At 49.0% G+C, this 21,013-nt stretch overlaps 1 protein-coding gene across 9 annotated transcripts in view; it reads left to right on the top strand.

Moving 5' to 3' along the window:
- Window positions 1–21,013, top strand: part of HERC1 (HECT and RLD domain containing E3 ubiquitin protein ligase family member 1) — a 2,101,515-nt gene that overhangs the window by 1,344,008 nt on the left and 736,494 nt on the right. The window lies entirely within an intron of this gene.

Below are 21,013 nucleotides of genomic sequence, written 5' to 3'. Positions count from 1 at the left end.
GCTATATCGTGTTTGCTTTATAATAGGGACTTACTCATCGACGGTCCCTAGAATCCAGCTCTCTAAGCTGGCGGTGTCCTCTTCCACGCAGCCAGAGAGAGTCGGTGTGTTTATTGTTAAGGTTAAACTCGTCATCCTGCTGTATTTTGAGGTAAGCTTGGTAGGAGTTCAAGGTATTTACCTTAAGAGGTAACCTACTACCTATTTTTCCCACTCGAATGCAACAAGGTACTGATCAGCCAAAGAAGAGGGGATGGTGTGATACCACCAGGTTTACATTAGAAAAGACCTGGTCTAGAGTATGGCCTGATTGGTGCTTGGGACCAAAGACCTGTTGTTTAAGTGAGAGAGTGCTCATAGTATCTAGGAGTGAGGAAGCCTCTTGGTCCAAGGGGTTGTCCAGATGGACATTAAAATCTCCCAGTGCTATAAAATGGGCATACCTCATTGCCCATGGGTCTAGAGCCCTTCCTATCGAGTTCAAGCAGGTGCCGGCTTGGCCAGGGAGACAGTAGTAAAGGGTCCCAACCCGTGACTGGTGGGGGGTAAGGGACAGACAGAAGCCTCTGCCATCTCAAGATCCTCAAGAGAAAAGGTTGTGCAGTCATATTCCTTCTTATAAACTAATGCAATCCCACCCCCTCTACCTATTCGTGGTCCTTCCTCAGAATTTTGTAGTTGGGAGGGACAGCAGTGGCCAAAATGTGATTGGCCCTCTCCGAGAGCTAAGTTTCTGTGAGGAAAAGGACATCTAGTTTCTCAGCATTTAGTAGGTTGAATACCTGAAGCTCGTGTTTCTAAAGGGATCTCACATTAATTACGGCAGCCAGAAACTGTTTTTGTGGCCTCCTAGCCTAATCAGGAGTGTGAGATACTCTGTTATGTCCTTTCATATTGGGAGTCCATGCACAGCTAGGGCAGACAAATTCTTCAATTTGCTTACCCGGGGGGAAGTGCAATAAGCATTTCCTTTTAGGGGCTAAACTAAGCAAGGGTGCCCTATTAAATGAGATGAAACGATCATCTGTTGGAAGAGAACCGGCATAGTGCCTGACGCTGGACGCTTCCGGTACACTGACGGGCGCAAACGGACATGACGTTGGCGCACCCGCTGCGCTCGTCCACTGCTGTGTTTCGCTCCACGGGTCACTTTATTGGCATATGAGCTGGACGACTAGAGTGCACACTAACCAAGATAGTGCTCCTAGACCAACAAGGCCCGAAAGAGGAGAGTTACAGATTGCCTCACTTCCCTCAAAAAGTTACAGCCTCCCCTTTCAATTAAATCCACAAAGGTTTGAAGTTAGAGTTTAAAAATAGAATTAAAGGGTCCACTGTAATCCCGCAGATAAAGTGCAGTGTGCAGAGAGTATTAGCAAGTTCTAAATAAATTCATACACAATTAACAACTATTTAAATTTCAATTTTAACAAGCTCCTGCAGTACAGTTGACAGGAAGGTGCTGAGAGCCTTACCGCGTCAGCGCCTCCGCTCGCTTTATCAGCATAAGGGATGGACGACTAGAGGGTGCACTAACCAAGATGGCGCCCCTAGACTGTCCATGCCCAGAAGAGGAGGGTTGCAGATAACCTCACTTCCCTCATAAATTTACAGTCCCCTCCCCTTTGATTGAAAACCAAAAAGATTTGAAGTTAGAGTTTAAAAATAAAATTAAAATGTCTGCAGTGACCCCGCAGATGAAGTGCAGTGTGCAGAGTATCAGCAAGTTCTAAGCAAATTCATACGCAATTAAAAACGGTTTGCATTTTAACAAATTCATGCTGTATAGTTGCCAGGAAGGTGCCAGAGCTGGGGGGACCACAAGATGATATAATTATGGGGTGGAACCCCCCCCCCCCACTACAACAATGTTACTTTATACATTATACTTTATACATTGATTTACATGATGCCAGTAGGGGTGGCAACTTGCCTGAGGCACAACTTGGCTCACCACCCTTACTTCTGAACCTTTTCATCCTTTTAGCAATGCGCTCACTGATAATTTGGTTGAATTACTCACCTGTGATTAGGCAAGGGGCCAGAAGTCACAGACCGGCACCTTTTGATTCGGCATCACACTCCAGAGACCCTCAACTAGTAAGGTCAATCCTAACTAATTTACCGCTACTTCTGCGGAAAGAGAGTCCAAGAAGATTGGGGCTTTTTGTAAGCATTTCTTTTCCAGCATTGAAATATATTATGCTATTTCTTTGGTAGATCTCGCTGGCCATGGGGACATGGCCAGCGAGATCTTTTTGGCAGTCCTGGAAGACCTTGGGGCGTGTTTGGCTCAGACTATTCATTATGGACTGGACACAGCCAAATATGTTATCCACACTTATCTGGATACTACAGATTGGAGAGTGGAGGCAGTACTAGTGTCATACTTAGGCACCACGTGTGGATGCAGTTCATAGGATTTTCCGGCGATGTACGTGGCGTCAAGGCCCACACGCTGTGCTAGCTGCTCCGGACACATCCGGCATACACAGCGCGGAGAGAGATGCAGACCTGTAACCCGCTAAGCCCATATGCAACAACCTGAACAGTGGGGAAAAAGAGCGTGCAGGTGAGACGGAGGAACTGAGATGGGGAAACAAAAAAAGAACGAAAATCAAGGAACAAAATGAGGGGAGTTTCAGTGCCAAATTTTATGCGGCCCTTGGTTCGAAATGACCGGGAAGGGAGAGTACAGGAGTTCCACGCCACATAGAGGACTAATTATGTAACGCGGCTAGCCCTGCTTCACATTAGTAATACGTGAACACTCTTAAGGAGCTGTACACTGAAGTAGTGACTAACTGGACAGACGTGCAAGACACTACATTAATAAACAGGAAAGCAAGTGACCCTTGCCAGCAAAGCCAACAGTGCAGAGACTTGGGCACCGTACTTCACGATGGGGAAGCCGGATGGCCGTCAACCTCGTCTCACGTTTGACAATAAAAAAGCCTCTACCAGATCCACCTCGGCGGACTTTGGTTCAAACAGTACGGACCAGGGTCACACTCCCTTGACGACCCTGTAAGATAACGTAAAACATTACTCATCGCTATGAAACAGAGTCTCAGTGACCTTTCCAGAAAAAAGGACACTATGAACAACAGACTAGACTTCACAGTGCAAAAATTGGACAAGCATGATGGACAGATTAAAGAAGCGGAACGGCGAATGTCTGACAATGAAGATGCCACATCCCAGATACAGAAGCAAGTATCGCAAATGGACAAAATTTTAAAAATAATAGCAGCTAAGAGTGAAGATTTGGAAACCAGAAGCCGCCGCAACAATGTCCTCATTCTTGGAATACCAGACCGTACCAACACAGGTCGTATGGAAGTCTTTGTAGAATGGCTGCTGACTACCACTTTTGGAGCAGAGTCCTTCTCGACACATAGAGTGGTGGAAAGGGCACACCATTCCCTGGGCCCCCGAATCCTCTCAGTAAGTGCTCCTCGACCCATAATAGCCCAGCTATTGAACTACCAGGATCGAGATGTGGCCCTTAGGAAAGCCTGTGAGCAAAAAAACCTGTGCTTTGAAGGCAATCAACACACTATTTATCCAGACTTCACGATGGCTGTGCAGGAAGCGAAACGGAAATTTCTGCCAGTGAAGCTCAATCTGTGGAAGGCTCAAATTGAATACGCCTTAATGTACCCCGGACGACTCCGGATCTCACACAATAGCAAACAAATTGTCTGCAATACCCCGCAGCAAGTTGAAGATTTCCTAAAAGCTACACAGCGCCGATGGCCGCGGCAGGATCATCTATCCAAATCGCCATCCCTGACATCGGACTAGCCTGTCTGCGTATTGCATTCCCTACCGGATGTGGTGGGGGAAGGCTCCAGCACGATGTGTGGGAAAAGAAACTGAGGAATCTTGCAGGGCTGCTGTGCTTTGGCCGCCCTGAATCCCACTGTGCGGACACTGAAATCGCCTTCCCCCCCTTCCTTGCTGTATTGAACCAAGTGCAAGACTGCTGTGAACAGCTAAGTGCCCTGCTGGGCTTTCAGGGTTATTTACAATGTAAAAGTGTGAGCTGGAGTTGTCAAAATTGCAGATTTTTATGCTACCCCAGATCAGGTAGTGGTAGAATGGACATATTCAGCGCCAAGCCCTCTTCCTGTACCGCTCCTCCCTCTCCTCTTACATCGGGACCTGCGGGTAATGCACTGCAGTGGGGCTGGACTGAGGAAGGGTTGTTGTTGTTGCTCACTGGCACCCCCACCTCCCCCCCCCCCTGCAAGTTAGATCCCCATTACTAGTATTCTTTTTGTTTGTCCTTTATCTAAATACTTTTTTTTATAGTGGATTCCACTATTACGGTGTCATTGTTTGACCCGTGGAGTATGGTTTTGCTGCTTGGGAAACTGAGAGGGCACTTCTGTACCGGCACTATTGGGGTGCTGAAGTGGGAGGGGGTGGGTTGGGAAGTTGACACTTGCTTTCAAGTTGAAATGCAAGGTACTGGGAGGGAGGGAGGGAGGGGTAGAGATGGGGATGTTAAGATATGTATTTGTAACTGGGAAATGGCAACTGTTTGAAATGCTTACATCTTGTGGACAAGTTGAATTGAGAATGCACAACATCACCAGCAACGCTATAACACACTACTTTCTGTAAAAAAAAAGGGGCATTGGTAATGTCGGCACACATTGAACCTGCACGGATAAAAATGCTTACGTGGAATTTAAGAGGGCTAGGGGACTCCCGCAAGCAGCGTCAAATATTGTTGTATCTAGACAGGCATGGCATCCAGGTAGCGATGCTACAAGAAACACATATAGATCCTCACTGTGATCCATATTTTGGCAGCAAATGGGGCTCTGCAAGGGGGTTCTCGTCATACTCTACATACTCTCGGGGTACACTTACACTAATTAAAAAAGGCACACACTTTATATAATGGGAGGTTCTTACATTGACCCCTTGGGACGAAGCTGCTTACTCTGGGATACATTGGGCTCCCAATCGTTTACTCTCACCTGTTGTTATGGGCCAAATACAGACACCCCCGACTTCTTTACCACTTTATGGGGACAGATAATCATGATAGGATCCACTCACATCATATGGGGCGGGGATTTCAATGTTGCATTACGTCCCGCGCTGGATAGGTCCAACCCCCTCCCACAGCAATACAACAACACACAAGATACCCTATCCCAACTATTTTTAGACCACGGGTTGCTAAATGCTTAGCGGTATGGCCACACGCCAGTCAGGGAAGGCACTTTCTATACGGCAGGGCACCAAACTTGGTCGCGATTAGATTACTGGGTCTGCTCTAGAGGGGTCAGTACATGGATACACTCAGTTGAGCATATGGGCCAGACACACTCTGATCATGCCCCTGTGTGTCTGAAACTCGTGCCACCGCTTGATCACGATGCTGGAGGCTAGTGCCAGAAGCACTATTGGATGCAGTTTTCCAGGCAGAGATTTGCGAGGAGATAGCTGATTTCTTTGAAATAAGGGGCTGGTTCAATATGTAAATACAGTCTGGGAAGCGTTTAAAGTACTAATACAATAAAGAGGGTGTATAAGGGAAATATTTATTGACCTAGCATTGCTATGATCCCTACGTACAATGAAAAAACAAATAATAGCAATGGGTCAAGAACAACTGAAGCTATCTAAAAAACTGTGTATGCATGTTGGGATACAATCTATGAATCCAAGGTATTCATGGTGAAAAATTGTGTTCCCATCAGATACCCGTCCTGTGCCGCCCTACATCATTTGGGATCCTTCACCCGAAGGAAGTGGAAACATGTCCACTATGGATTAGGTAGATTGTAGCCTAATCGTGTAGAAGGATGCAGGGATGTGTTGGGAGAAAGAGTGGTATCAGGGGGTAAAAATAACTAGCAGTGCAAATTAATGAAAGTGCTATGTGCAACAGATAAGTGAATGAGTTAATATTGGGTTGCAGGAATGGGAAATTAATTTTAATAGGATCCTGCCCACACCCAAGGTTAAAAAACAGTGCAAAGTAGTGTAACAAATAACTACTTAGATGTAATCGAGGTCGACATGTTTCTGCAGAATAGTAGGGTCAAGGGATCCCTGTCTGCTTCTTCAGGACCTTAACAGAAAATGCTACTGCTGATGAGTGTATTATAGTGATTTAAAATCATATCACCTGAAATCGCCCGTCGAGATGATCAGGATAGTCATAGAATCATAATGGACGAACAAACACACACAAAAAAATACACAGTTAATGACGATAGCTTATGAAGAGAGACAGATATCTCGTGAAAAGTACATGATGCCAAATAATATTGGTCAGTGGTTGCTTGATAGTCAACCTAAGTTGGTCAGATCAACCTTGATGAGAGAAAGAATAGCATTATATTCAATCACCCACGGTCTGGGGAATAAACTCTCCACCTCACCCGGCTACAGCTCAGGTACAAATGGAGCACCGCTCTATTGAAAAGAAAAGCGAAGAAAACACTATAGAAAGAGGAAGAGCTAACAAGAGTTTAGGCTAGACACGCCCTGTCCCTGGCACGCATAGGTCATGCATTTCTAGAATTACATTTAGCAACCTTCGTGAGCGCCTGCCTGACGCGGCTGCAAATGTAGGGAAGGTAGCTATTATCAGAGATGTTAACATAGAATGTCATAACGTTGCAAGTACATTCTGATCGTAATTTGAAGTACATGCGCTAAGCAGAACTGCAGTAAGAGAAGTTTGGCCCAAAAACTCATGCGAAAAGCGGAACACAGACCGCTTGTATATCGAGCGTCCAAAACGGAGTGAAGTCTAATTAGAAAAAGTGCTTTGGAAATCGCATCCATACAACCAGAAGTTACTGCCGCCAAGTACAAGAAAACTAAAGGTTTCGTACCCGCCCCACGTGCGCTGTGAACTCGCATGAGCCCACTAAGTCTGTCCCGTCCCCTCTCAAAGCGCTTACCTGTCCGTCGGTACTCCTGACATCCGTCTAGGCTGTCATGTGGGAGGTACCTGGACGGACAGGAAGCGAACATTTAAACTTTCCTTCACGGGCTGCGAAAAAGGTCACGTGACTACTTGTATTGCGCGCGCTAATTCCACAGGGCTGCTGGGGATTGTAGTTTATCTATGTGGTAGATATCGCCACACAGATGGAAATAAAAGAAACACTAAGGTAGTTTGTCTACCATGAGTCTTTTATTTTTTATTTATATTTTTACCGATCATTTACAAACTGACACATGCTGTATTTAATGATATTGTGAGAATCATTAATGCCTCAGGTTGAGCAGAAAATTGTCATTTGGCTCATATAGATGTGCGTATATTGCGCTGCAATTACGTCAGGCTGCTTGGAATCATAGTCGGTCAGTGTCATTAGAACAAAAGAGCACTTTAAGGATCTATGCCAATTGTGACAATTGTCTTTGCAGGAAAGACTAACACTATATAAAATGCGATGAAACTCTACATTAAACCACGAGACCTAATATAATCGTGAGGAGCTTCACGATTGTGTAAGGCTGCTGAAAATAGTGGTCTATGTATATGTTATTCATGCCACAATGACTAGAAAGAAAAACACTTTAAACTGGTATATTATTGTGTATTTTTGTGTATTCATTTGAAAACTGAATGATGGAGACGACATTTGTAGTAAAATGTTTGGCGTATAACAATAGTCGCTCACTGTCATCGGAGATATTCAGAAAGATGAATCACAATAACTCTTATGGTTCACCACATGTGGTCACCCAATCACCGGGAAGTCTATAACGACATCCACGGGAAGTCTTCATTAAGACCCGTTTTGTCAGTTTGTAATTTAAACACCCACCTTTGTTCTCTTCTGTGTAGGAAGGTGCTTATGTCAGAAATTTGTTTAGGTATCACTGGTTGTTCTAACAGTGTCCAGTGTAGATCGGTCGGAGCATGGTGGGCTGCTAAGAAATGCTTTGTCAGTCTCGTAGCCTGCTTATTACAACGTATTTAGCTCTTGTGCTCTGATATCCTTGTCTTTATTTTCCTGGTGGTCATGCCCACATACTTTTTTTCACAGGGGCAACTGATTAAATAAATTAGGTTCGAACTGTTGCAATTCGTAAACCTACGTTGTATGTAAATACAGTCTGGGAAGCGTTTAAAGTAACCATACAGGGTTCATGTATGTCCTAAAGCTTTGGGGTGCTACCTGATTTACGACGCAAACTACACAAGCTACAAACTGACATTAAGATATTGGAACAAAGCATCTGGAAGGAGACATCGAGTGCAAAACGGGTTCTTCTGCGAGAAAAAATAACTGAATATACAGATACAGCCGATCGGGAGGCCAGATTCAAGGGCAAGTATTTCACAGCCAGACGATATTGCGAGGGGGAAGACCGGGAAAAGCGCTGGCGTCGGAGATAAGACCTGCCTGTTTCTCTAATTATGTGTTGGAAATAGTGGAGGGAGATGGGACGAGACATAGAGGTAGCAAGGATATTCTACACGCCTTCACTGAGTTCTACACGGAGCTATATAATTCACGTCAAACTACCCCCCTGGATTTGTCACATTATCTAGAAGACCTAGCGCTGGGATGGTTGGGGGACGGTAAGCAGGAATTTCCAGAAGCTCCATTTGAAGATGATGAGCTTTGTGAGGCCATCATGCAGATGTCGTCAGGGAAGGCTCCTGGCCAGGACGGTATCCCAATAGAATTTTACAAAATGTACATCGGCCAACTCCTTCCTGTCTTAAATGAAGTTTTCTTGGAAGCACAAGAAATTCAGCTCTTACCTGCATCGATGAGAGAAGCGCTCATTATCTCACTCATAAACCCAGGCAAACCAGCTGATCGATGCAAATCTTATCGTCCCCTCTCGCTAATCAATATAGATACCAAGATACTTGCTAAGCTAATCGCTAATCGACTCGAGCTCCTTATAAAGAAGCTGGTCCTACCAGACCAGGCCAGCTTCATCCCTGGCAGGGCCACTGCTCATAAGTTGCAGACATTGTTTTCTATACTTCAAAATGTAGACCCTAATTCGGCACTAGTGGCGGTCTTTTTAGACGCCACAAAGACCTTCGATTCGTTGGAATGTAGCTATCTTTTCACAATGCAAGGGGATCCCCAACATTTTTTTAACGATATCAGGCTCTTGTACACTAAACCGACGGCCAAGATCCAAATCAATGGGCTGCTCTCGGCACCGATTGCACTTTCGCGGGACACCCGCCAGGGGTGTCCGCTATCCCCCCTACTCTTCTCTCTCGCGATGGAGCCTCTAGCAGCCAAAATCAGACAACATAATTCGGAGGTCGGCCTGCGATGTGTCTTATGCCCCGTTCTCATATCATTATATGCTGATGACATCACACTCTGTGCCAAAGATCCACGCCACAACCAAAACCCACTGCTCGGGGAATTCGTTAGGTTTGGGGGGATATCAGGGATCCATATAAACTGGGCCAAATCCCAGGTCTTCCCGCTGACTGCAGCAGCCACACCCTTCGATATAGATTATTCCATAGCATGATGTGATGATGAGGTGCGATACTTAGGGATCACGACGGAGCGGGAGGAGCTGATGAGGCTGAACTATGGGTGCACTATGGACCATATTGCCGGATGCGTGATTCGCTGGATTGCACTTCCACTGACCATGGCGGCCGTATCTTCCTAATAAAATTGGTAATTTTACCCAAATATTTATACTTGTTCTTAAATATCCCATATGACCAAGGGAGATTTATTTTCTCTAGCCTCCGCGCTGAATTGATACGGCTGGTATGGGCAGGCAAACAACCCAGTATAAAAAGGGAAACATGCGTCCATATGTATTGGGGGGATTTGACATTCCCAATTTCGAACTCTATTACTTATGCGCCCAGGTGCACTTTGCCCATTTTTGGTTTAACCCCCCCTTGCTACACACCTCATGTATCAACTGAGCAGTGGCTCGCACACCATATTCCGTTAGAGGGGGTACTACTTTCAACATTCAAGCCTTGAGAACCATGTCCCACCTCCGTGGAATGCACACTCAAAGCCTGGCAAAATATAGCTATTAGAGCACAAGCACCATGTATGTACTCGCCACTGCTTCCATTGGTATATCACCCACAGATGCCCCTGTTACAGGAGGGGGTGTTTAGAAGTGGCTCGGAGCCGAAATATCCACCAGTGGGGCAATTTATACTTAAACTGTAAATTCTGCACCTTACATCAACTCTTCACGGACCCCCCGCCTAACACAATGGACACTTTCCTGTACACTCGCTTATGACATGGACTGAAGGACTGCACGCCAGACTACCCGGCGGAGCCTGGGCTGCTTGCACCTTTACATCATGTATTACGCACACCCATAGCTTCACATCTTGTGTCCGTGCAATACCGTGCGATGTATACAGAGGCTACATAGTCCACTTGTGCAGCCTGGGACAAGTGGTTCGCCGACCTGGAACACCCTCTCACTGACACGTAATGGGCTTTTTGTTGCAAACAAACTGAACAGATTTCCTCGAATAGCTGCCTACACATCACTGACTATAAAGTTCTACAGCGTAGTTACTGTACTGCATTAAAGTTACACAAAGTCTCCTTTGGTGGCACTGCTAGGGTATACTGAATAGATCCCGGCAACACACCTCAAGTTTGTGTCCTTTGAACTCATGTTGGCAAAACGTCGAGTGGCATGTAGGTGGGGTCGGGGAAGAGCACCTAAATTCAAGGACTGGGTTGGTGATATAATCTTATGGCAGGACCATACCAGCCTTTTTGCCGAACTACTCCCAACTGCTTCTTGCCCAAGAGATATATGGGGCCCACTCCAAGCATACTTGCTGGAGCACCGGGAAACTTGTGAGTAACTCATGAAACAATGGACCCCTCACGCCCCCGTCCTTTGGTTGGTTTCCCCTTCCGGGGCATATGTGTAAGACATGTAGAGCATGACACGCATCACACAATGTTGGATCCCTGGCCTGTCCTGATGGGAAAAGAACTGGCGTAATGTCATCCTTCGGGATCAAGTTTGCGCTATATAAAACTTTATAAATAAATAAATATTGTACAACGCTGTGACTGTATGTATAACTTGATGTGACTTGATCCTCTTCAAAATGCTGACTGTCTTTTACATATGAAGGAGAGCTATGTATGTATCATTTCCAATAAATAATCTTTTTTTTAAAAGTTCCTCTTAGTGGCGCATGCCCAGCCAGTCAGATGCAGGATTGAACATTTCCTCCCAAGTTGGTGATCCATCATGTCACACAAATGTGTTTTGCAAATCGTTCCAAATGACTATGCGGTACCTTTCTGCCCCACCTACTATTCCTCCCACCCCAGAGTGGATTTCTGATGAGCACCTGTCCATTCTATTATGCTAAGTATGGCTGTTGCTCTCCTAAGGTGCATGCAGATGGTTCCAGGCTCAGAAATAGGAGGAGCGTATTACTCTTGCTATTTCCTCATTCCAAAGGAGGACAGGTACCTCAGTCCAGTTCTGGAAATCCAGCCTCTGAATGGCTTCCTGCAAATAAACAAATTCAAAATGCTCATACTGGCCTAGATCCTGTTTGCTCTGGATGACCGAATGATGATCGTTGTCCTGCAGGATGCCTATTTTCATATACACCTCCTGCACAGACATAATCAGTAGTTCTAGGTAGACCAGGGCATTTTCAGTTTGCTGTGCCCCTTGGAGTTTGATGAAAGTGATGGCTGTGGTTGCATCCCAACTCCCAAAGGTGGAGATACCTATATTCTTGTACCTTGATGACTGACTGTTGAAGGCGGGCTTGCCTCAGTCACTGGTGGCCTACCTCAGGACAACACCAAACCTCTACATTGTTGAGGTTCACTATCACCGAACCGAAGTCCCACCTGGCTCCTTTGTAGAAGCTTCCACTCATTAGAGCAATCCTGGAAACAGTAAAATTAGAAGCTCTACCTCCACTGTTCAGGACATTCCACTGTTTCAGACTCGGTCATGGTGAGAGGAACTCAAAGGCTTCTTGGCCTCTTAGTTTTCTGCATCCTCCTTGTTAGCTATGCCAGTTGGAGCATGCAGGCTCTTCAATTGAACCTGAAGTTCCAGTGACCCAGCATCAAGGCACTTTGACTGATGATTAACTAGGTCTTTGAGGAGACATCTCGAGATATGCACGTAATTGTTCTACGGGCAGACCCCTCTTCCTTTGGTACCAATGATGGGGTTATGGATGTGTCTGTGATTGGCTAGGGAGGCCCTTTCGGAGAGGTGAAAATGAGGCCATTGTGGTCTCTGGCAGAGGCCAACATCACATCAGTCTGCTGGAGTTAGGGGCTACCTGTCTTTCTCTGAAGGCCTTCCTGGCATTCATCAGGTAGAAGGTGATGCAATTATTCATAGACCGCGCCACCGCCAAGTGGTACTATAACAGGCAGGGAAGATGGGGTACTGTGTCAGGAGGCTCTGCGTCTTTGGAGGTGGCTAGTGTGAGAAGTTGGCCTGATATATAGTGTTCACTATTCTAGTGAGCACTTTGCATCAGTCCAAACAATCCTTATGGTGATTGGTTGTAAGTCAACCTTATAGACCAGCTATCCTAGTAGCGTGGATACGAGCAGTCTTCGGGCTAAACTCTAGAGGGCGTGTTAAGCCAGCTGTTATACCATCACATATACCCCTTGAACACCAAGTGAAAGGACACCACACAAGTGTTATGAAAATAAACAGTGTATTTATTAGAATCACAACAGCCCTGTACTCTTTATGAGGACAGGGTACTAAGCACACAACAAAACTCTTATAAAAATACTTCAAGTTGCACAATTTACACAAGTGCCCGAGGGGCACGGAAAACCATATACTATGGAAGTGGAATGCAAAATTACTAGCAGGTAAGTACTGTACTAATAGGCTTTGGAATCGCTAGGACTACGTTACTGAACCTTCAGATTACTAGTAGGAGGCCTAGGGGACTCGGGTGCAGAGTGTGCACTCTCACGCGGGATGCGGGACAAAGTCTATGGTAGCTAGATTTCACAAAGTTAGTGTTCTCGGGCGAACCCGACTAGGTAGATCGAAAACGACAGTGGATCCTGACCCTTGGATAGTGAGGCTATGCTGAGGCACCGAAATGCCGAGTTTACCTAGCCCAGGGGCTGCAGCTGCATAGGTCTCAAAAGACGTTGGGAATCCTCGTAGACGAACCAGGAGCCTGAAGAAAGAAGTTGCTGGCAGGCGACCAGTGAAGATAGTTCGAGTTGATCCAAGCCTGGATCGAAGATGGATGACACCTGAAAGCAGAGGGGACCAAGTTCGTGACTACTAGCCAGTAGTCAGGTGGCACCAGGAGGGCACCGGATGGTAGTCACCTCGACTAGCTGAGTGGGCGACGCTGTGCTCTGCAGATCTCACGGACCAGGAGGCGTTGTCGGCGACCAGGATGGAGGTGCGAGCTGTCCCACGATGGATTAAGCTGTCGACGTCGCATGACCCAGGATTGGGGCAACAAGTCTTGGCAAATTCAAGCCCACGCGGTGGACTCAAAATGGCGTCTGGAGTGGGTCCGGGGTGCTCCTCTTTTGGAAGGGAGCAAGGGCCAGTCTGGAGCAACCAGACCAGCAGCAGTGATGTCGTCGGGCGTCGTTAAGAAGGCCACAAGCCAGCGGGCTAGTAGCCAAACAACGCGATGAGCAGCAAAAAGCAGAAGGGCCCCACGCAGATCGTGGAGATGCTGGGAGGCTGGACTTCGGTGCTGGAGCTGCTCAGGGTCGGGGCTTCTCGGACCCCAAAGCACTCACCAGAGGATCCCTCGGCGGTCGTGCTGGATAGAAGTCGTGCAGTTCTGATGATGGCCGGTCCCTCGAGGTCTCGTCGCACCTACGGTTCTCACCTTAGCTGTAGAGGTAGGTAGGGGTCAGAAGTGCCAGGGAAGCCGGGTCTCGTCGTGCTGGTCGGTCGGATTCCTGAGGAAGGACGTGCAGCAAACCGCAGAGTTCTTAGATGGTGCCTGCGGATGCAGGGTGACTACTCCTTAGCCACAAGGGAGAAATCTTGAGAAGAGTCTTGAGTTTCCTTTCGTAGAAAGTAGTTCTTGATTCAAAGATGATCTAATTTGGAAGGGTCCCCGCTCCTGCCTTTATCCTAAAGAAAGGGGTGGGTACGCGACTAGGTCCTGCCCTAGGGGTGGGACCAGGAAGGGGGGTGGTTACACCCCTCTCCCATGCCGGACTTTCCACAGGCCAGGGGCTGGTGTGCCCCTGGAACTGGTTGTAGCCGGCAGATGCGTAGTGAGCACCGGGGTGCCACTCAGCAGTCACCTTCCTGTAAAGCCCTGCCTACCCAGGATACACAAAACCCTGTCTGGGATGGTGCTAGTACCGCCCCTGACAGGAAACCCTTTGTCCAAGCTCTCCTCGCTGGAAGGACTCCCAGCAGCAGGAGGTCAGACTCGTGTCTGTGGTGGCAGCATCCATTTTGTGGAGCTGAGGCTTCGTTTAACTTTAACCGGGGTTCACAGTTACATACATGTCGTGTCCCTCTAGAAGGGTGGAATGCTAACCCCGTCGCCAGAATTGGCGAGGGGTTAGTATCCCAATTAGTATGACACCTTACTCGACATGTTTTGATAAAGCAATACCAAAGATAGCATTTAACCGCGAGGATTATAATGCACTTAAGAGTATATGGTATGCGTTATCATGGAACAGCTATTAGGACTTGGTTCCGCAAGCTGCTAACGGGCTCAGCTCATGCCAGAGCACCATTTCACACGATTCCAAGTACTCTGCCTTCAGGATTGTCAAGGCCTGCCATAGGAGTGACTGATAGGAATTTGTGTGTCCATTTTTAGGGTTAGATATCGGTATACTATATCTAAAGCAAAGGGTGATTACACCACCTTGCCCCAGCTGTCGTGCAGCCAGTTGTGTCAGATTTAGATGGCCATCCAGGGGTGGCATAATACATGCTTCAGCTCCTGGTAGGCCCTGGGTACACCTATGCCCTGAGTTACAGGGTCTGATAAGGTGGCCCAGTTCCAATTGGATAATGCACCTAAGGTACACATGTCAATTTAGTGAGAGAACAGCTAGGCTGTGGGTCTGATTGGCAGGCCCACAGCCAGAGAAAGTCGTAAACCAGTGAAACAAAAGCAAAACATCTGGGTGATCATAGGATTGCAGACCCTACTCTCCTACAGCTAGAACGTATGGGCATTTTTCTTGTCACATTCTATCTTGCATGGTCTAGGATTGCTACAGTAGACAAATTGAACAGCCAGTGTCTGGCAGATCACCAGTGGCATATATATCCTGAAGTGGCTAATAGAGCTTTCCAACAGTGGGAGAACCCTGGCTATAACGTTTTGCTACAGTCAAGAACATGCATTGTCCGAAGTTTTATGCCTTTGATTTTTCACAAGGAAACACATTGGAGATGTATTCCTGCTGGAATGGAACATAGGACTCCTGTACGACTTTGCGCCCAGCCTCTCCTACCCAGAGGTCTTCACAAGATCAAGAACGACCGGGCCCACATTATACTAGTTGCTTGGGTCTGGCCCAGGAGAATATTTGTATCCAGACTTTCTGGGAATGAGCATCTGTCCTCCTATCAGGCTGCCACTTCTCAAGGACCTCCTGTTTCAGAAACCAGGTAGGATTCTCAACCCAAATTTGTACCATATACATGCGTGGAGATTGAGCGATTGTAATTGAGTGCATTTGATCTGCCGCTGGAAGTGTTGGATGTCATCCTTGACATCACACACCCTTTCGCAAAGTCCAGTTATGCTGAGTGCTGGTACAGATTTGTGGGCTGGTGTGGCATTCCATTCACAAGACTGACTCTTTACAAGCAAAGCTGTCGGGCTTCCTTTCTTTTGTTTTATCTTTGGCTCTGGAATGCCTTGCCGTAGGCAATGTTAAAGATGATTTTTCGGTCTTTCTATGTTTGCAGGACCAAAGGTACTTGTTGAAATAACCTGTTGTGATGAAGATTTGTAAAATCGATCGGTGCCATAGGGATGCCTGGTTTCAAACACTGTGAAGATTGCGACCGCACGATGCCGGTCACGGATCCTCACCACCTGTGCCTAACTTGTCTAGGCGTCGACCACGACGACAAGGCCTGCTCCGACTGCCGGGCCCTCTCTTCGAAAGCCAGGCGGGAGCGGTCCCGCAGGCGACTCGAACTCCGGCAGTCGGCCCCGTGCCGTGTGAGGTCCCGGTCCCACAGGAGGTCGAGGGACAGGTCGCGGGGACGGAGCCACCAAAGCTCCGGGAGTCGGCACCACTCCTCCGGGTCAAAGCCGTCGTCAGGTAAGAAGCACAAGAAGTCGAAGAGGCTTCATCGCTCTTCTGACTCCCCCCGACGCTCGCGCGACGCGGCCGGGGGTTCGGGTGACACCGCCCACGCGGTTCCTTCGGAGTCGCGGGCGTCACGTTCCACCCCACACCCTGCAGTCCCTGTGCGAGACGCGACGCCGGAGGAGATTGAGCGCTTCCTCATGGCCATGAGGTCCCTTTCTCCTCCGACGGGCTCCGCGGTGCCTTCGGGCCCAGCGGACCCGTCTGGGGCCCCTAGCGGGTCGGGGGCTTCTGCCCCGACGCCGTCGGGTGCTTCGACCCTGGCGCCGCAGGGCCCCACGGTCCCGACACCGGCGGCACCTTAGGGCCCGGCGCCGCAAGGTCAAGCGGCCCGGTGCCCCCAGCGCCTTCGGGCCCGGTGCCGCGGGACACCGCTGGACCTTCCTCAGGCTCTGGATCGTCACCGGTGGACCTTACGACCCCCCGGCGTCGGTCCGTCAGGTGTCGCCGTCCTCGGGCGGCGCTGCCCCCGATTCCTCCTTTGCTCCGGTTCCGACGTCGGAGCGGCGCCGCTGGGTGCCACTGGGCGCCGCATCAGACGCAGTTTAAAGATTTCCACTTCTACGAACCGGCCCCATTGATTGACAACCCTGAGTATCAGGAGATGGGTGATGAGGAGGATTGGGAGGGGTCTGAAGAGTGTCTGTCTCAAGAGGTCTGGGCAGGAGACCTTGGGGAGGCCAGTTGCCTGGACACCTCTCCAGACACTGGTTCTGTCTCTCCTCCTACAGTGGCTTCGGAGGAGGGGGCAACCTATAGTGTGGTGTTAATGAGGGCTGCCAAGGCCTTGGGCCTTGAGCTCCCGTCGCGGCCGTGAGGACTAACCTCCTCACTGAGGTTCTTAAACAGCAGTCAAGCTCAGCTGAGCCTCTGCAGCCCTTTAATGAGGCCTTGACCGACGTTCTTCTGGGCACCTGGTCCAAGCCCGCTACGGGTACACCCGGAGATAGGAACGTTGCAAGACGCCACCGCCCGGCCCCGGGCTACCCATGTTTCCTGTCCACCCACCCCACCCCCGAGAGTCTGGTCATCCAGGCCTCCAATTCCCAGACTGCATTCCCGTCGGCTCCGCCGGACAGGGAATCCAAGAGGTATGAGAATTATGGAAAGAAAATATTCTCCTCCCTTAGTTTGGGACTGCGGTCTTCCAACACCACATGCCTCTTGGGCAGCTACACCCACTCTCTGTGGGAGACGGCGCAGTTTCGAGTTTACCCACCCGAACAGCGGGTTCGGGATATACAGGCTCTAATTCCAATCTTCCAGCCTTTATCTCGAGTTTCGGTCAGGTTGACGTTGCGGCTTCTGGGGCTGATGGCTTCCTGCATCCTTCTGGTGCATCACGCCCGGTGGCGGATGCGGGCTCTGCAGTGGGACCTGAGGTTTTAGTGGGCCCAGCATCAGGGCACTGCGAGACAGCTGCAGTGGTGGCTCACAGACCGCGATTGGGTCAGTGGCAGATCCCTCTCCCTTCCCCAACCGGAGCACGTAGTTGTGACGGACCCGTCCCTCCAGGGCTGGGGAGGCCACATGGGAGAGGCGGAGATCAGAGGCCTCTGGTCTCCGGCTGAGTTCTGGCTCCATATCAACCTTTTGGAGCTGCGGGCGATTCGTCTAGTACTGAAGGCATTCCTCCCCTCTGTCCGAGGGAGTGTAGTGCAGGTGTTCACGGACAATACCACCGCCATGTGGTACTGCCTCAAACAGGGCGGGGTGGGGCCGTAGACCCTCTGCCAGGAGGCTCTGCGCCTATGGCAATGGCTGGAACATCAGGGCATGACTCTGGTGGTTCAACACCTGCCCGGTTCTCTGAACGCCAGGGCGGACAAACTCAGCCGCCGGTGCATGATGGATCACGAATGGCGTCTGAACTCGGACGTGGCGCAAGGTCTCTTTCTGCAGTGGAGAGAGCCTTGGTTAGATCTATTCGCCACCGAAGAGAACGCGCAATGTCATCAGTTCTGCGCGTTGGAATTTCCAAGGCGGCACTCGCTCAGAGACGCTTTCCGTCGCGAGTGGAGTTGTGGTCTGTTGTACGCCTTTCCGCCTATACCACTTCTGCCCAGAGTGCTGAAGAAGATCTGGCGCGACCGGGCACAAGTCATCCATGTGGCTCCGGACTGGGCACGAAGGTACTGGTATCCCGAGCTACTCAGTATGTCAGTCGATCCCCCGGTTCGTCTGCCTCTTCAGGAGGACCTTCTGTTGCAGCAGCAGGGGACCGTCCTCCACCCGAACCTGTCCAGTCTCCACCTCCATGCTTGGAGATTGAGCGGCGACAGTTGAGGCCATTTGACATGCCTCCTGAAGTTTGCAACATCATTCTGGCAGCCAGGCGTCCCTCCACAAAGTCGGTGTACGCCTGCAGGTGGAACAGATTTGTGGCATGGTGCACTGCAAAGGCTGTGGATCCCCTCAATACCCCTCTTTCTGAGGTTCTCCTCTTTCTTCTTTCTCTTGCCCAGCAGGGCTCTGCTCTGGGCACTATCAAGGGCTACCTTTCTGCTCTTTCAGCCTTTCTGAGGCTGCCTGATCAACCTTCTTTGTTCAAGTCCTCTATAGTTAATCGATTCCTGAAAGGCATCACACATACGTTCCCTTCTGTTCCCTTCGTGATGCCTCAGTGGGACTTGAACCTGGTTCTTACATTTCTGATGTGCGCTCCCTTTGCTCCACTTCACAACTGCCCTCTTCGCCTTCTCACTTTGAAGACTGCCTTTCTTGTAGCCATCACCTCTGATAGGAGAGTGAGTGAGCTCCAGGCTCTATCCTGTAAACCTCCTTTCCTTTCAGTCCATCCGGACAAGGTTGTGTTGCGGACAAGGCCCTCCTTCTTGCCCAAGGTAGTCACGGCCTTCCACATTGGGCAATCTATCACCTTGCCCACCTTCTTTCCGCCTCCGCATCCCTCGAGAGAGAAAGAGAGGCTCCACCGTCTGGACCCAAAACGTGCGCTCTCGTTCTATCTGGACCGCACACGCCAGTTCCGGGTGGATGACCAACTCTTTGTTGGTTACGTGGGCGCTAAGAAGGGGAAAGCGGTGCACAAGCGGACCATCTCGCGGTGGATCATCTTGTGTATCCCGGCGTGTTACTCCTTGGCGAAGAAGGAACCCCCCTGTTGGGCTGAGGGCTCATTGCACTCGAGCAACAGCGACTACGACTTCCTTGGGCCGAGGTGTGCCCTTGCAGGACATTTGCCAGGCGGCTACGTGGGCCTCGATGCACACGTTCTCAAGACACTACTGCCTGTACAGCCAAGTCCGGAGGGATGGCTTCTTTGGCCGTTCCGTCCTCCAGGCTTTTCTGGTGTGATTATTGGTTCGCAGACACACCACCGGGGTTGGTATTGCTGGGGTATCTATTCTAAGGTAGGGAATCTAATACTAACCTGTTTCTTTCAGATGCACAAGTTACTTACCTTCGGTAACAATATATCTGTAGGAAACGGTAGTTAGTATTAGATTCCTTACCGCCCCACCCATCCTCCCCGTTCTGCGAACCAATATCTAGGGTTAAGGTCATCCCCTTTTAGGGCCCTAGTTTCATGGCACCAGTTTTGGTTTTTATCATAGCTCTGTGTTTCTGGCATGGAAAATCTGTGTATAAGAACTGACGCCAGCGCGGGAGGGCGGCATCGAAGTTCTCCGACGTCATCACAGTGCCAACGACGCTGACGACGGACGCGGAACAGCAGACGACATCTAACAACCCGCAAGGGTACTGCTACGCAAAAGTTACCGGATCCAGTCTGATGCCTGGGGATATTTTAAGGTAAGAAATCTAATACTAACTACTGTTTCTTACAGATATATCGTTACCGAAGGTAAGTAACTTGTGCGTTAGCCACAAAACACTCCACCACCCTCGTAAATGTTGGTGTCTGAAGAACCAGTGCTTTAAATGGTCCGGTAATCACAGGTACTGAGTTCTAGCACTTATTTTTATCACTGAGTACGGCACGTCTCTACTGCTGAGGACAGTCCAGGTACTCATTAAAGGATAGGTGCATTGCTGCCAGGGCTGGTAACCTGTCTATGACAGTCAAAACACTTCTGTAGCCATGAGGCGAGCCCCGCTTGAACCATTCAGCATGGGCTCATTTGTCTTAAATTAAACGCCCGTAAAACTGACGTTATTTTGTTTGGAAATAATCTCAACATCTGGACTCTGGATATGTGGCCAGGGGCACTGGGAAATCCACCTATCCCTACCGGGAAGGCCAGAAATCTGGGTGTGATTATTGACCAAAACCTGGACTATGGGACCAGGTTAGTGGAGTTGTATGATCCTGTTTCCATATCCTTAGGATATTAAGGAAAGTAAAATGCTTTCTACTAGCGGAGGAATTTAGGACGGCTGTCACTGCCCTTACACTGTCGCGTTTGGACTACTGCAATAGTCTGTATCTCAATTTGAGAAAGAAGCATGAATACAGACTGCAGTTGGTTCAAAACGCGGCACCAAGTCTTTTGCTTGGGATTCCTAGGTTTATGTCAGTACGTGAGAGGCTAAGACAACTACACTGGCTGACGGTACCAAGACGTGCTCAGTTCAAGGCTCTGTGCACAGTTTTTAGGCCCAGAGTTTTTGAACATTGGGATAAAATGGTATGTGCCTGGCAGAGCACTACGTTCAGCCTCCGACAGACTAGTTTTGGTACCTCGTGTAAAGGCCAGGTG

This window comes from Lissotriton vulgaris, chromosome 2_2 (genome assembly GCF_964263255.1).
Source record: "Lissotriton vulgaris chromosome 2_2, aLisVul1.2, whole genome shotgun sequence".
NCBI classification, from domain to species: domain Eukaryota; kingdom Metazoa; phylum Chordata; class Amphibia; order Caudata; family Salamandridae; genus Lissotriton; species Lissotriton vulgaris.
Note: the sequence above shows the minus strand (reverse complement) of the source record. Positions and strands in the feature narration are given on the sequence as shown.